Source organism: Mytilus californianus, unplaced genomic scaffold, assembly GCF_021869535.1.
Source record: "Mytilus californianus isolate M0D057914Y unplaced genomic scaffold, xbMytCali1.0.p SCAF_10, whole genome shotgun sequence".
In the NCBI taxonomy this organism is placed as follows: domain Eukaryota; kingdom Metazoa; phylum Mollusca; class Bivalvia; order Mytilida; family Mytilidae; genus Mytilus; species Mytilus californianus.
Genome location: NW_026262582.1, coordinates 41,600,880 through 41,617,975, shown reverse-complemented (window position 1 = coordinate 41,617,975; position 17,096 = coordinate 41,600,880). Strand labels below are relative to the sequence as shown.

The window sequence follows — 17,096 nt, the reverse complement described above, 5'->3', positions numbered from 1 at the left end:
ATCAACCATCACCATGTGTCTTCAGGTTTACAATGACATGATATGAACATGATGAATGTATGGCTGACTAACAACTAAGAACAATAACCTTGCACATTTATTCCTCATCTAAATTTCACTAACCCTTCTTTTGACAAAAAATTGAAGGGAAAAGAACCAGCTGTAGTGACTTCCGAGTTGTGCTAATTTTCATAATTACATACATGAACTGATCAAGATTTTTTTCCCCTTGTAAAGGCTTTTTTAACAGGTTACTTATCTTCAATTTCTGGACAATGCATACGCGATAAGTTCCTGATTTAGATGATTTTTTGTGTATTCAGAAGTTTGTTAATATATGCTACTTAAGAAACTTACCAGTTATTTCATAAATAAGAGTTTTAAACGGTGATTATAAATTTGCCCCACACTTTGTTGACAGGTTGTTAGGAACTTAGCGCAGGCGCAGAAAGGAAACTCTCGCAAATCCTCGCGTGATTATAAACCAAAACAAAAAATGGTTGATGTCCCTTGAATTTCAGATCCTGAAGGTATTACATACAAATTCGTCCAAAAGAAATATTTTTATGCTATGACAGTAGAGCGATAGATAGATATGTTTGTTTTCTAAAAGATTTAACAAATTGAAAGTGATGACAGTTATGGAAATTTCGGAATTTCACTCATTATAATTTTTGAACAAGTTCATGGGTTGCCCTGCCCCTACGGCCCTAGTCCTAATAATTATAACGTCTTGCAAGGCTATTTTAATTTTTTTTCTGTGACGTCGTAGGAAGGCGATACAGAAAAAAATTAAAATAGGCTTGCAAGATGTCATAATTATTTAGACTAGGGTTGCCCCGGTTGGTCATGTTGATAATATATATTGTTTGGTGTAAAACTGTAAACTTAAAAAACGTTGTATTACAATGATTAAAATTGAAGAAGATCACTTCTGTCAATTGATCAAATAATTAATACCTTATCTTTTTTAGCTATAATGTTACAACCATTTGATATTCATGGAGGGGGGGCAGGAGAATAACATTTTATTCCTTATAAGAGGGTAGGAATGCCCTTTACCGTCAGGCGTCAAAAGGCCATTTTCAGCTACCGTTAGCGTGAAATTGGTTAAAATTTTATCGTGATTTGTCAAAATATTCGAATCGTGATTCTTCAGAAGTCTCAAATAATTATCTGTTACCGTTATTTTTGGAAAAGAATTAACGCACGTGATCATGGTGATTCGTCAAAATATTGGATTTTTTTATCCTCATAAAAAAAATGTACATTTTATCGTCATGCACCAAAAATTACTGTTAACTTCATTTGGCAAGATTTTTTACCATTATTCGTCATGAAGGTACCCCCATTATGAGGATTTGTACTAATATTATAACGCTAGGAGAAATTCCCTCTAGGAAATTTCACATTCAAAGGGTCTGTAAAAGTCTTTGATTTATTTTTGACCTGAAGACAATGGTACAGAGGTTATAGCACATTGACTTTTATTTGCATCTGTTGCTACACATGTTTGTTTTTTTTTACTCGTGAAAATTTATTTTCAATTTTTGTACACAATATATTCCTGCATTTTATGTTGCAGTCAATGGAGTTAAAACATTTCAAACTTAATTACTTATAAATAATCGCCATGGGAGGAACCAAATTCCCTCTCTCATACATTAGTAAATATTGTGAAATTAAATTTATTACACATACGATCAATTGGTAGATTTTGATGCTATACAACATTCCTCTCTGTTATTCTTATAAAAAATCTTGAAGTCAAGAACATGTCACATGTGTGATCTGTAACTGGTAAAATGTATTTCAAAGTTGCTTTTCTACCATTCTTCCAATTGTGGTAACCAAAATCCTGTCTTCTTATTCATCTCTATTTGTCACTGGATGTTAAGCAACCAACAATCAATCAATTTATCTCTATTGTGACATCACTGAATTTATACTATTAAACCATGAGCTACATGACAGTCCCAACTATTTGAGAAGAATCTGCTTACCCTTCCAGAGCACATCATATCACCCTTAGTTTTTATTGGGGTTTGTGTTGCTTAGCCTAGTTTTCTATGTACGTGTTTTGTGGACTTGTTTGACTTTTCATCGTCTTTTGTTTTTTGGGCAAAGATTGCATGAAATGCAATCAAAACCCTATGATACTGATTAATCTAAATCTTCCAATGTTTATCACTACTTTTGAGATACACAAAATATAGTGCATTGATCATAACATTCTAAACATCCTATCCCTGAACATTTCCAGAAATTTATCAGTGAAATATATGCTCAGATATTCAAGCTACAAAAATGATGTTATACTTGTTAAGAAAATTACATAACTCGTGCAAGGTGCAGGAATCTATAAATATCTAAAAATATCAATGATGTCATTGTTAAAGTAATGTTTAAAATTGGAGTTATCTTCCTTTCTCAATAATTTTAGTTGAATCAACTACAACCAATGTTTTATACAATTCAATGTTTAATTTTACTTCCCACTGATAAATTAAAACAATCTTTACCCTTCAGTGCTTACAAGCACTTTGATTTGGCCATGGGGTTGTCAGTTTCTCTTTGAGTTTTGAATATCCATGTTGTTTCTAATCAGCCTCTTTTGTAAAAACAATAACTGAAGCAGAAGTGCTTCATACTAAAAATGTGCGCAGGTTAAAGTCTGTTACAACCTTATAAAATTAAAAAAACAAGTATTCAATTCATATAATAACATTTTTATGCTACAACCATGACATTACGAATGAGAAATCAAGCCATTCGCTTGCTTTTCTTCGCATTGTTTTAATGTTGTCACCTATGCACTCACTGAGTCCTGGATATAACATTTTATACGGAAATAAAATTCAACTTCTGAAATGTTTCGGCCAATCAAAATTACAGAATCTTATGAAACTTCTGTGTAATGTAATTATATTAAATATTTAAAGTTCATAGTGAATAAGAGAAGAAACTTTTCCCCCTCCACTTGAATCATATGATCAATAATGTAAGAGGGCTTTTAGGAGCCATACTGATAAACAAAATGAAATATTTGCCACTGGATGCAAAGCAAACAACAATTAATCAATAAAATAACAAGATAAATTTTTTAATCTTTTTTGCAGGTAATATTTCAAGATTCTAAAATTTATTCAAGGTTACTGTAATGTATCTATAAATACATGAAACAGGATAAAAATACTAATTTTACCTGTAGAAATTATACATTATCATAAATTGTAATGGAGAAAAATCAACAAACCATGATAAAATAATTATGATATAATATCAGTAAGTATTTTTTATACCTATTATATTTGTATTTGATGATGTGTCAGGATATACATGTATAATGTATACTACATCATGTACATGTAAAATGTATACTACATGTATAATTATTACATTGAATAACTGTTGTTTAATTGAAATTTATATCCTAAGATAAAATTTTTGTGCCTGTCCCAAGTCAGTAACCTCTGGCCTTTGTTAGTCTTGTATGTTTTTTTTAAATTTTGATTCATCTATATGTCATGTATGTTTTGGAGTTTAGTGTGACATCCATTTTGTCTGAACTAGTACACATTTTTATTTAGGGGCCAGCTGAAGCCTGCCTCCGGGTGTGGGATTTTCTCGCTGTGTTGAAGACCCATTGGAGGCCTTGGGCTGTTTTGTGCTCATTGATCTTGTTGTTGTCTCTTTGACACATTCCCCGTTTCCATTCTCAAGACATCAGTATTTTGTGTCACACTAAACCTAATTGGAAAAAAAAACAATTAATTTTTCTTTTGATTTAGCTTATATCACTTTCATATAAACATATCTACATCAGACAGTCTTATACATAACACTGGTATTAGCAGAAAAAAACCATAAAGAATTTAACCTTGTCTAATGTCCTCATTTTGCCGCTTTATGTCAAAAGGGGGCAAGTTTAATGTTAAGTTATAGTCATGATAGTCATGATAGTGTATGAATTTTAATTTAAGTTGGTTAATTTTATTAGAAAAACTTTTCTAACTTTGGGAATGAGGGTGCATGTCAAAATTCTGAAAAAGTTTGTACAAATCATAATTTGCTCAATTACAACTTCTACATAACATGTACATTGTACATGTTGTATGTATAAATAAGAAGATGTGGTATGAGTGCCAATGAGACAACTCTCCATCCAAGTCACAATGTGTAAAAAGTAAACAATTATAGGTCAAAGTACAGCCTACAACACAGAGTCTTGGCTCACACTGAACAGCAAGCTATAAAGGGCCCCAAAATGACCAGTGTAAAACAATTCAAACAGAAAAAAAAAGTCTAATCTATATAAAAAATGAGAAACGAGAAACACTTATGAACCACATCAACAAACGACAACCACTGAACAACAGGCTCCTGACTTAGGACAAGCGCATACAAATGCAGCGGTTTTAACTATGTATATATTTATGGCCTTCACACAGGTAGACAACTTTTCAGGACCTTCCTATTACATGTATTAAGTTTTATCTTAATCTGTTCTCTTCCTGAATAAGCAAGGAATATTTAACACTGGACATTAAACACTGGACATTAAGCGAACAGAAATCATTCAAATGTTAAAAAATTAGCATTATTGTCAGATGCAGTGATGCCTTAACCCTCCCTCCAAAACCACAAATAGATTAACTTAAGGTTATAGAACTTATAATATATAAGAACCACTCTAATTCAAAACTTGCTGCATTTTAAAATTTAGTTTAGTCACATTCATTCAGATGATACATGTGATAATCATGATATTGATAGACTCTAGAATAACAAAGTGATGTTTCAGTCTCTATATAAAGGAATACATCAAGATTGATTAATTTATTCAACTGTAAACATAGAATAAAAGTACAAATTTTACCTGTAAAATTGCGCAATCATTTGTAGCAAAGAAAATCAATGAACCACAATGCCATTTTAAGTTTTTCAGCTTTTATCATGATTAAATCTCTATTTGATGTGAGAAGATACATGTACTTTTTTGCATAAAGTATGATTATTGCATTTAATAACTGAAGGCAATTTTCTTAAAGGACATATCGAAGATAATATCACAAGAAGCAAACATGACAGATGTTTTGTGTGTATAGTTTACAACAACATATTAATAACATTTGAATTTATTCCCTGTTTTTGATGGGGGTTGGTGTTGCTCTATCTTTGGTTTTCTGTGTCCTGTTTTATTATTGTTCGTATTTTTCATCTTTTTACTTTTGGCCATTGTAATTCTATAATTATTACATTTGTTGCGATGAATTACGGTGATTTCCCAGTGAAATAAAAACTGATAATTTCACATGTGAAATAAACTCGATAATTTCACTCCTCTGACGTCATACAACAGTAGGTGTTGTCAAGATGTTGTCGATGATGTTGCATCAAAGCTATTTAAGCAAATTGTAAATGCGTAGAAAAAGATATAAAAAGATATAAGATATAGTTCCTTGCATTTTCTACTTTATTTCCATTGAAAAGCTTTTGACTGAACAACTCTGATAATTAACTCATGCGCTACGCCCATTCGTGAATTAATGTGTTGTTCGGTCACTCGTTGAATATTTTTCTATATTTGAATTCTTTGATTAGTTATTCTATAATTAGGGCCTCTAGGTGGGGGTAGCCCTACAGTGATCAGTCTGTCCGTCTGTAACAAATTGTGTCCGCTCTATATCTAGAGTACCCGTACCGTTATAATTTCATGCTTTATATTTGACATGTATATTAACCAACACCAGAGGGTGTGTCATAATGTTTGTACAACTTCCTAGATCAAAGTTCAAGGTCAAAACTTAATAAAGTGCTTCATATCAGCTTATCCATACAAATTTTTTACCACACATTATTTACAGCGGGGCCCACAGAGATGGCTCCCATCTCATTGATGTCTAGTTATTTCAGGTTGCCTCTTGGTACTTTCTCTCTCTTTTTATGATTAACATATTATGTAAGTAATCAGTAAACAGAACACTCAGTTGAAGGGGCATTACCTGTCAACTTCATGTTCACCAATTTGACTCAAATTCTAATATTTGATTTATAACATACTAAAACGTATATCCAAATTACAAAAAGTCTAGAATAAACAATAACATGAATAAACAATGCACAGACTCGATCATATGTATCGATCAGCATTTCGTGTTTACAAATGTATTTTAGTCTAGACACATAACTTCCCTATTCGGAGTATTCCGTCAACCAGGGAGGGGGGTTTCCTTCATTCCTGTATTCTTAAATTTTTTAGGACATTTTTCTCATGTTTTTTTGTTTTTACCCATTATTCTCTTTTTTGTAAAGCTCATCCAAATCCAAAAAATAAGTAAACAAAATGTGATGTTAGGTGCTCATTGCAAAACATGGGTACTCTAGGTTCAGGTGTCTGTCATGTCTGTCTACATTGAATACATGTACATTCCTGCTTTTTTAAAGTCCCACTCTTACTACCAGTTAAGTTAAACAATTCTCAAGATACTTTTGAACTAAATGTTTAATTGTCCTAGGTAGATGTAGAAATCAGTGACACACTTGAATTTCTTAAGTTAAAAAAAAATTAAAAGAATAACACTACAAAAAAGTGAATACAACTTTTAAGTGTTGTTATTTTAGAAAAAACCCCAGGGGCAAACTGAGATCAAATTTTGCATAATATTTTATTAAATCAACACAAAAAAACAGATACAAGGTTTTGTATGTGTATTATCAATGATTAATGAATGAATTGGTATCAAGTGCATTCACGTGCTGTGTTTGATATAAAAATAAGGAAATGTATGATTGTAACAGAGACAACTATCCACCAGCTACCAAAGATGTATTTAAGCTAATGCATTAAAAAAAATTTGATTATTTCCTCATTAACATTTTGAAAGAAAAGTATACATTTTTAAGTGAGCAAAAACTTCAAAAGATTGCATTATCATGATTATTTTGGAATGACTTATAATTCAAGTTTAGAAAGCAATCATGCATAATTTTGTAATAATCAGTTATGTTTATTTGTACAAGTTTCAAATCAGTTGATGTATATTTGAGGAAGGAAATTCCTGATAGAGTAAGGGAAAATTTAATCTGTTTATATGTGACTTTCAAATGATCTAGTTTAATTGAAATCTTTTGGATATATTTCAAAGACAAGAAAAGTTGAAAAAAAAGTAATTGCTTTTCTGTTGGGAAGAGTACATGTATGTTTGAAAGAAAAATATGTACAAATCATTAATCTCTGTTAAAACTTTGGAACAGCCCTTTGCATTTGCACTAATTGGGATTTCTTTTAGGGACGACATCAAAAGTTCAATGTAGGATAAAAAACTTAATTCACATAGTTTTTTCACTGACCCTCCCACGGTCCCACCCCCCCTCTTAACTTAATTTGGGAAAAATTGATTGACCAATATGGAAATATGTAAAATCGATTTTGGATAAACAAAACTTGCAGCAATTTTAACCCCCCACCCCCAAACTATTTGATTTAAGTTTTTTATCCTACATTGATCTTTTGATGTCGTCCCTTACGTCAAGAAAATATTTCATTTACGCCAAAATAAAGTATTTCATTTGTGCCTGAGACTACTATAACACAGAGATTGGTCACTTCCCATACTGACCAGTCAAATAGTAATTATTTGTAAGTCATCGATCACGTGACTTGGCACGTGACTCGCAATGATTGACAAGAAGGATTTGACCGCCATTTTTGACAGCGAAAGAGAAAATAATAATTAACAAATGTGGATTTATAAAGAGTGTTATGTTCCGGTAAGTGTGAATATAAGATTTGACATGTTCATAAATGTTGGTTTATAAGCACTTTAAATAAAATAAGTGCAGTTATAGACTTGAATTTACCGACCAAACCGGAAAGTAACCTCGAGTTATTACCAGTCCGTGGGACCGGGTCAATGAGCAACTCACCCATAACTTACATTCAGATGAACAATCTGTTTTCCGGATAATGTATGTGCAAGCCTTAGTAATTAACCGATGTAATGATGTAAAATTTGTAATTATATGAAATTCCAATTTTTCTGTATCAGTAAGTTCCCACTGCAGAACTGAGAAACACACGAGACAAGTTGCACACACACAACATGAGGTCTGATAGGTGAATTTGTATTGTTAGTGAAAGAAATTTAGATTTTTATTTGGTTCCCTTGATAAAATATATATATGCAGTCTATACATGCTAGTATAATAATATTATGCAATGAAAATGTGTCACCATATGAAATACCAGTATGTCTACATCATGAGTTCCTAAATAGACGTATTTTTTTTAAATAATTGACCCAAACATGATGTAAAAAGTACATGCACCTTTGGTCTGCATCCTTTACACCTTTGGTCTGCATCCTTTATCAGTTTAACTATTTTGATCCATATTGACATGATTGGTCAATTACTGCTGAGTCTCAAGTCTCAGATTACTGTCTTAAAAATTAATGAATTGCCTATGCTATAAACTTGACAAAGATTATTTCTTTTTATTTATAATATATTCTTTATTGTAGGAATACCCCCAGAAAGAAATCACGCATTAGAAGAAGGGAGAAGTACTACAGGAGAAAATGACTTTTTTTAGTATTTTTTTTTTAATTTCATTGAATTTGTCATGCTTGTCTTACATGGAGAAATAAATATTTAAGTCTTTGAATATACATTTTTATTATTATATACATTAAAACAAAGACAGGAATGCAGAAATTCACAAACACGCTCAGTTTGGATAACAGTTCAATGAAAAAAAAACAAGAATCCACACATCTTTATATATTAAAGGAATAGCCACTTGAAGCAAACTTTAAGGAGATTTTTATATATTTTTGCTAATGATCGCCAATCAGACAACTCCTTTAGTCCAAATGAAGTTCAATGAAGTGGATGTAAGTTATTGGAATCCACCGTAATTACCTTCAACAATGAGAAAACCTATACCGTGCAGTCAGCTTCAAAAGTCCCCGACATGGAAAATATATAACAATTCACTAGAGAAAACGAAGTGTCTACAATAACAAAGCAATTTACGAAAATTCAAATATGACGGACATGAACCAACAGCAACCACTGAATTGCAGGCTCCTGACTTGAGACGGGCACATAAAGAATGTGACAATGTTAAATATTTTTAGGCGCTCATTACCACCACTAGCATGGGACATTGGTGTAACGGCATAACAATAAAAAACAAACTTTAAACATAATTTGAAAATAGTTCATTTCGGTTTAATCAGGCTGACTGTACATGAAATATTTGCCATTGACAAGCAGTTGTGAATCGAAGTTGAATTTACAGAAAGGTGACATCAATATATGCTATCATATTTAACATTCTTGTTTAGATCTGACATTGCTACGTATTTATACATTCCGCATTATTTTTGGCTTCTCAGAATTTTCACATGGTAAACTGTCAGCAGTTACCCAACAAAAAATGTTATAGGGAACCTATTTACAAAGCATCATGCCGACAACAATTAACATTGTTTGTCACCCAACATTGAACAAGCACATTTATATTTGCTGTGGCTAAAAAAACTAAAGCAAATCACAACTCTTTTCGTCTGAGTTGCTCAATTATTAGGGTTACAAAAAGCATAGCGATATAACTAAAACATACGACACTTTAACAATAGACAATATTCAAATTTTCAAAAACTTTACGGCTCTGTATTGAAGCACAAAATTTCTTGTCTGGGATTTTGAAAGAGGGCACATGTTTCTGGTGTTGAAAAAATATCATCGTAATTTACACTAATGTGGTTCTATTTATGTTAACATAGAGATAATTTGATTATTCAGTCACGTAATTTTGAAGCTTCTTCGTTCTGATTTACATGCACTTGCGGTTGATGCTTCTTTTGGAGTTTTTGCAGTCTTTGCAGCAGGGGCGTATAGTCATCCTCAGATTCAATATCTGATGCAGTATATTCACCACGTAAAAGATCAAGATTGAGATCACTATCATCCCAAGATAAAAAAATCAATGTTACTGGACATTGTGAATTGAAAAATGAAAATGCCGGCGATATTTTGGGAACATATATATATAATTTGTAGGGCTTATGTTTGCTTTATGTATCCATTGAAGTTATAACCTCTTTGCTGATCTGTTACGTAAGGAAATTACTCATTTACCTTTAATGAAATTTTTCCCCACTTCTGTGATCGCCGATTATTACATTGTTTGCAAAAACTTGACCTAATTATCAGACGGAAATTTAAAAAAAAGTGTGTGTGTGGGTGGGTGGGGGGTTGAAACCAAAAAAAATTGTTTGAAAAATAAAATTTACGTTGGATAATCTGAATGAGGGTCTGGATGGGGGTTCTTTATTTCCTATAATTTCTATGCCATTTTTCTCTATTCTTTAAATCTTAATAACTTATTATTTTCTCTTCTCGATTCTTTATTTGTCGGTCCATTTTTCTCCATTCTATACTTTTTTTGCCCCTATTTCTTCATTCTATAAAACCCAGTCCACACCCTCCTGAATCCTACCACAAGTGCACCGACGATATTTGACAAGGTCTACTACAATAAACATGTATATTAGGCACTCAGCAGTGAAATACCTTACAAGTATAGAATAAAAGTTTACTGCAATAAACGGAGCCTCGTGTACCTTGGGCACCCAGCTGTGAAACAAAATTCATCTCCCATGCTTTTGAGACAACCTGTCTTTACAGGTAAAATATTTGTATATTAGATACAATTAACGGACATGTAGCAAAACAATGTAACTGTAAGATTGATAAGATTAATCACATTCACAATTTCAAGAGTGGCCGCATAATAACAAACTATTAACAAATTATTAATGATTAAAAAGAAAATTTAAATATGAATAGAGATAACTACATTTGAAAGATAAAAACTATATTCTTTTTTTTTTTGATTAATTCAATTTTGTTTTTAAATTATTTTTAAAAGAAAAATAATAATATCCGATACTGTTATAGTAGTCTCAGTGATTTGGTGATACATTTGTATATGTCGTCTGCTACGGTCGAATACGAAACTACGTTAAAATAACATAGCTAACTACCGGAGACTCAGATAATCCGATAAATCAATAGTGACCAATCTCTGTGTTATAGTAGTCTCAGATTTGTGCCAATAGCATGGGAAATAGTATAAATATTGGTAACATATTTTTACTTAAACCTACGTCCCAAAATAAGTTTCGGTTCTCTAACTTTAGTTTGCCTCAACCAAATGTTATGAACTTATACACAATGCTTATTACCCCAAAACACAGGTCAAGTTTGAATTTGGTGGCATCACTTTTACCTTTCTAGAGTTAGATGCCCCTTAACAAATGTAAAAATTGCTGAATTTTTTGTTTCTGTTCTCTAACTTAAGTTTGCTTCAACCAAATGTTATGAATCTTACACACAATGCTTATTACCACAAAACACAAATCTAGTTTGTATTTTGGTGGCATCACTTTTACTGTTCTAGAGTTATGCCCCTTTACAAATGGAAAAGTTGCTGAATTTTTGTTTCTGTTCTAGAACTTAAGTTTGCCTCAACCAAATATTATGAAACTTATACACAATACTTATTACCACAAAACTCAGATCAAGTATGAATTTGGGTAGTGTCACTTTTACTGTTCTTGAGTTATGTCCCTTTATAACGTTATATGCAAGCAGGGGTATCATCTGTGTCCCATAGACATATTCCCCATTTATTTTAAAGAGCATCAATAATCTAACAATGTGAAAAATAACAAAATTATAGTCACCATAAATATTGATTTTTATATGACCACGGGGGATAATCCAAAGAAATCCATTTATAAAAACAGACTTCAAAATTAGTTTGGGGTGTTATATTCTTTGTACTAGAGGTAACTCATCAAAATTAAACAAATTTTATATTGTCATGATAAACTTGTTTGTATGAAATAATTCTACACGTATTTTTTGTGACCTTTAACTTTTAAGAAAAGTGACAGTTCAATGTTTTTTTTCAATTTAATTTTTGATGAAAGGCTGGTGTTATCACTAAATTTGACATGATTTCTTAGACTGTCAAAATGTAGTGAAACTTAGTAAAACTGAAATTTACAATGTACAGTTCACACTGGATTTAAGGACCAAACACTGAAGAATATAATCTTACCACAAAACTATGATGTAACAAATGCATGTCATAAGGCAAAAAAAAAATATGCTTGTTTCCGGCCTCCAAGTCGAAAAAATAGGGTGGGTAGATGGGAATTTTATTTTATCTTTTTTAACTGGGATACAGGTGAAATTCAGAACAGAGGATTCTCAAAACAAATACCGAATGAGCATCAATGAACTTTTTTGAAAGAAGAAAGCTACATACATCATTTTTATTTCAACATTTATTTGTTAATTTTCTAATTCAGTGATGGACGTTTAGCCTAAAACACCAGATGTGTTTTAATATTGCTAAGACACCTGGACATGTCAATTTAGGTTGCATAATTATAACATTTATTTTCCCTTTAATAATATATTTTATATAGCTAACTGGCATGACTGGTATCAACAGATTGAAAAAAAAATTGATATTTTGGTAGCTAAACAAGAAGAACTGTTGAAAATAAACATGTTGGAGTTAAATCAATTGTTCGAGATGTGCTTTTTCTTTTCTGACAGATTCAGACACTTTTTATTCTAATTTCCAAGCTGCATGAACAATAAAATCAGAGAATCGTATCAGAATTGTGTACAAAACGAAAAAGCAAATGTATTATAACTTTGTGGCTCAAATAAAATACTGCATTAAAAAAAAAATGATGCAAATGCAGAACACCCCTTTGGAAGATGCACACATACATGTATATGTAGATACACCCTTTTTGAAGATGCACACATACATGTATATGTAGATACACCCCTTTTGAAGATGCACACATACATGTATATGTAGATCTAGAAGCATCATTTTTATTTACTATTAGATAAGCTTTAAATGATGCTTAATCTTGGAAAGATCAAATTACTTTAGATAATATTTGTCAAGATTATCAGGTATTGGATTTGGATTGATTGATTGATTGAGTTTGATGTTTGCTTTACACAGCATCAGCGCAATACAGCTATACTGCGACTTTCAGGTAATGGACCCGCAGGACCCATACATTTACTTTTTTTAATCCTTCAGCTCTTATAATACTAAAACTTCCTTGTATGTATTTAACATTATTGGGTGTTATTTAAGAAAAAAACGTAAGATCCTGTTGCACTGAATATAAACATGATTATTAGCTCATTACAAATATGAAACTTTACATCTTTTTCAAGTTATTGGTAACAGCTACATGTTTTATAAAAAGGTAAATAATTTTTTTTTTTTGTATTAAAGAAAAACAATTTAGAAATGAATGTGTATGTTGATAATGTTTGATATTATAAATTGAAATCTAATTTTGATGTTTTACACTGCAAGAAAAGCACAAATGTTTATACATATATATATATGCAATCTAATTAAAATTAAATCTCCGCACTCGCTCATTTTTTTTATGCAGCGAACAAGCATAAAAAAATGAGCGAGTGCAGAGATTTAATTTTAATTAGATTGATGCATATGTGTCTTCTAGTTAACCTAGGCCTTGAACCAGACATGGTTTATGAGATTAACTTTTTTATTTCCATTGATCGGTCATTTGGCTGGAGAGATTGAAGATAAATTCTTGCATCATATCACACACAAATTACCAATTGATTTGAATTGACATTTTAAAGGAAAAAAGGAGACATGGATAGCAAATAAGCAATCATTATATACATATTAAATAAGAAGATGTGGTATGATTGCAACTTTCTACCAGAGACCAAATGACATAGAAGTTAACAACTTAGTAGAATAGAGACTGGAAACGTGCTAGTGTATACAATAATTCAAGTACTATGAGTACTGTGAATTTAGTCAAGAATGTAAAAGTAACTGGTAGTTACATTTTTATTTCTTTTTTTTCAGGCTGAAATTGATTATTGAAGAATTATACATGTAGTAAAGATTCTAAAGTTTTCTAAGGTAATCCATAACTTTTTTATACATTGTTTCTTATCAGTTTACGACTTTAAATACAGAGATGTGGTATGATTTTTGACGAGTCAACAATCCAACAGAGTCCAAATGACATTGATTAATACAATTATGGGTCGTCCTACAGCCTTCAACCATGAGCCAAAACCATACTGTATGGTCAGCTATAAAAGGCCCTGACATGACAAAATGTGAATCAATTCAAATGAAAAAAAAAACACGGCCTAATCTATAACAAAACATATAAACTGTAAACAGATATAAATATATATATATGCAATTTAAATGTTATAATCAGGGATAAGGCATCATATAAATTGCATGATATATATTCTGTTTTGAAAAAAAAAAAAAAAAAAAAAAATGATTATCTCCCTTATACCATAATAGAGAAATTGTCTTTTGGATGATTTTATGTAATTTTGCTTGCCCTTTAATTGTAACTCAGAAACTGTCTCATTTGTATTGGAGTTTGAAGTTTTGATGATAAGAATTTTATTAATTATTGCCTTATAGCATGTATAGTGAAAATTATGAAAGAATTAAGGAAATTCTGCTTGATTTCTCTCAATTACTAACATCTATTCTTACAGCAATTTAAGTCCTGGGTCAGAGATACTTGTATCTTAAAATCACATACTCTTGGGGGCAATATGAAAAAATTGCATGCTAGAAATTTTAGAGATCTGTCCTAATATTTACAATTAAAGTTCCTCTCCTCGTGCAATAGATAAAAAATTACTTCTCCACAATTTAAACAAGTATTCCTCATTTTAAAGTTAGACATATTATAGATAAGCTCAACTTTGTTTCAATAGAACAATGGCCATTGTAAACTATGCAAAAATCCTGTTATAGGAAGAGACGAATTATACATGTACCTTATACAAAAAATTCACTCTTATTCAGACAAAAAGTGATTTGAAATTGACATCTGCAAGGTCATGAACAAAAAAATCAGAAGTGTATTTAATTTCTGATACAAAATCCCTACCTGTATTTAACAAATTCCAAAGCAAAGTAACTGTGCTTTTATTGCTGTTCTTCATCTTAAAAGTTAGCTGACATCTAATGGTAAGTGTGGCTTCTTGTGCAAAAATCTTTGATAGATGTCTATATAGATCTTACATTTTTGCACTGAAGAACACGGATATATATAGAATAATGGCATTTTTGTTTTTGATACTGACTTTATCAGCAAGAATATCAAGTGAGCCTGCTCGGGCGAGCTGATATTGGAGCTGATGAAGTCAGTATAAAAAAAACCAAAAATGCCATTATTCTGTTTATCGGCAGTTTGTCTTAACTGTATGATTTTTTGGTTGAGAATATGAAGAAAAATGAAATAGTTAGTAAAACTACTTAAATGCGTACAAAATGTTGGGATAGTTGTTAGGTTGTATGAATGAAGTCGCATGCATTTCATTGATAAACTGACGCGGATGGACTTGAGCACGCCATGTTGCTGCTCTGATACATGACATCATTGCCTAATATTTTCGTATATCAAATCCTGTCCATGATCTTAAAAATATAAGGCCGTAAGATCAAAGGGAAAATGTACAAATTGCTGATAAATGGGATAATATCAACAATTGGCAGACTGTACCAAGCAAAGAGATGCATGACAATCTCATTGTAAAATACAAAGGAAGAAACAAATGTTTAGAAAATCTTGGTGAACTTGACAATTTTTGTTAACTTGGCAAAAAAAATAATAAATATGGCAAAGAATTCAGATGTACTATATTAGAAATGAAATTGCATGTGAACTTGCTTGAAATTAGTTAATGTATCCTCGTATTATGGGTTTTTGTGCTATTTAGAATGCATTGTGACATCATATTAATTTCGATTGAAAAAGCATGCATAGTACATTGTAGTACGAATTCATATGACAAACAAAAAACATATGATCTTTAAAATAATGTTGAAGCCCCTAGGTTGACAAACACTAAATTGTTCCTTGTAAGAAGGTATGATGTTTGTTTGTCCGCACTATCAAGAATTGACAATCTGGTACAGAATGAATACCAAAAGATTTTCATACCATAAAATTTACTCTCCTTTTCAAATGCATTAAAACATTTAAGATGGCAGAAATAACACCAATACCAACCAAATGTTTATCATAGGTCTATACATTTGTTCTTACTTCGGTTTCAGTCCAATTAACATTTTCTTAATCACCCCTAGTTATGGATCACCCCTGGTTATGGATCACCCCAGGTTATGGATCACCCCTGGTTATGGATCACCCCTGGGTTCGTGTTGCTTAGTCTTGAGTTTTCTATGTTCTGTTAAGTAGACTTTTTTTTTATATAGATTAGACTGTTGGTTTTCCTGTTTGAATTGTTTAACACTAGTCATTTTAGGGCCTTTTATAGCTTGCTGTTTGGTGTGAGCCAAGGCTCTGTGTTGAAGGCCGTACTTTGACCTATAATTGTTTACTTTTTACACATTAATCATTTTGACTTGGATGGAGAGTTGTCTCATTGGCACTCATACCACATCTTCTTATTTCTATTTTGTTATTCTTTTAGTCATTTTTCCTTTCATATTGCCATGACATTGTTAGTTTGACATATGAGTTTGAATATATATCACTTTAGTATCTTCCTCCTCTCTTCTTACATGAGTTTGAATATATATCCCGTATGTTCCTCCTCTCTTCTTACATCACTGTTTATTAGTCCCCTACCGAAGAAGTCAAAGGGGACTTTAGGTTTGCACTCTGTCCGTCTGTCCATCTGTCAGTCTGGCAAATCAGTTTTTCCACACTTTTTTTCTTCGTGCTTGAAGATATTGATTTGATAATTGGTATACAGTTTTATCATGACAAGTTACAGATCAAGTTCCAATTTTGTTCAGGTCTGATGATTTCGTGGAGAGCTATGGTCCTTGGACTTAGAAAATTCACTTAAATAAGCAGTTTTCCACACTTTCTTTCGTCATGCTTGAAGATATTGACCTGATATTTGTTATATAGTTTACACCATGACAAGATAATAGATCAAGTTATATAGCCTTTTGTTCCAGTACAATGAATTTTTAA

The 17,096-nt window shown here is 31.5% G+C and overlaps 2 protein-coding genes across 8 annotated transcripts in view; one reads left to right on the top strand and one right to left on the bottom strand.

Annotated features, from left to right (window-relative positions):
* The window catches only part of LOC127718120 (kinesin-like protein KIF9), a 45,895-nt gene extending 45,449 nt beyond the window's left edge, over positions 1-446 (bottom strand). For all 5 annotated transcript variants that reach the window (XM_052224073.1, XM_052224068.1, XM_052224072.1 and 2 more), the window contains exon 1: positions 358-446. The gene's annotated coding sequence lies outside the window, so the exon portion shown is untranslated. The remainder of the gene's footprint in view (positions 1-357) is intronic.
* A 35-nt stretch (positions 447-481) lies between these two features.
* LOC127718117 (alsin-like) overlaps positions 482-17,096 on the top strand; it is a 101,873-nt gene continuing 85,258 nt past the window's right edge. Inside the window, exons 1-2 of one of the 3 annotated variants that reach the window (XM_052224063.1) lie at positions 482-530; positions 13,973-14,029. The gene's annotated coding sequence lies outside the window, so the exon portion shown is untranslated. Of the gene's footprint in view, positions 531-3,230; positions 3,286-13,304; positions 13,326-13,972; positions 14,030-17,096 lie in introns of those variants that run through there. The other 2 variants (XM_052224064.1, XM_052224065.1) reach the window with 2 other exon arrangements.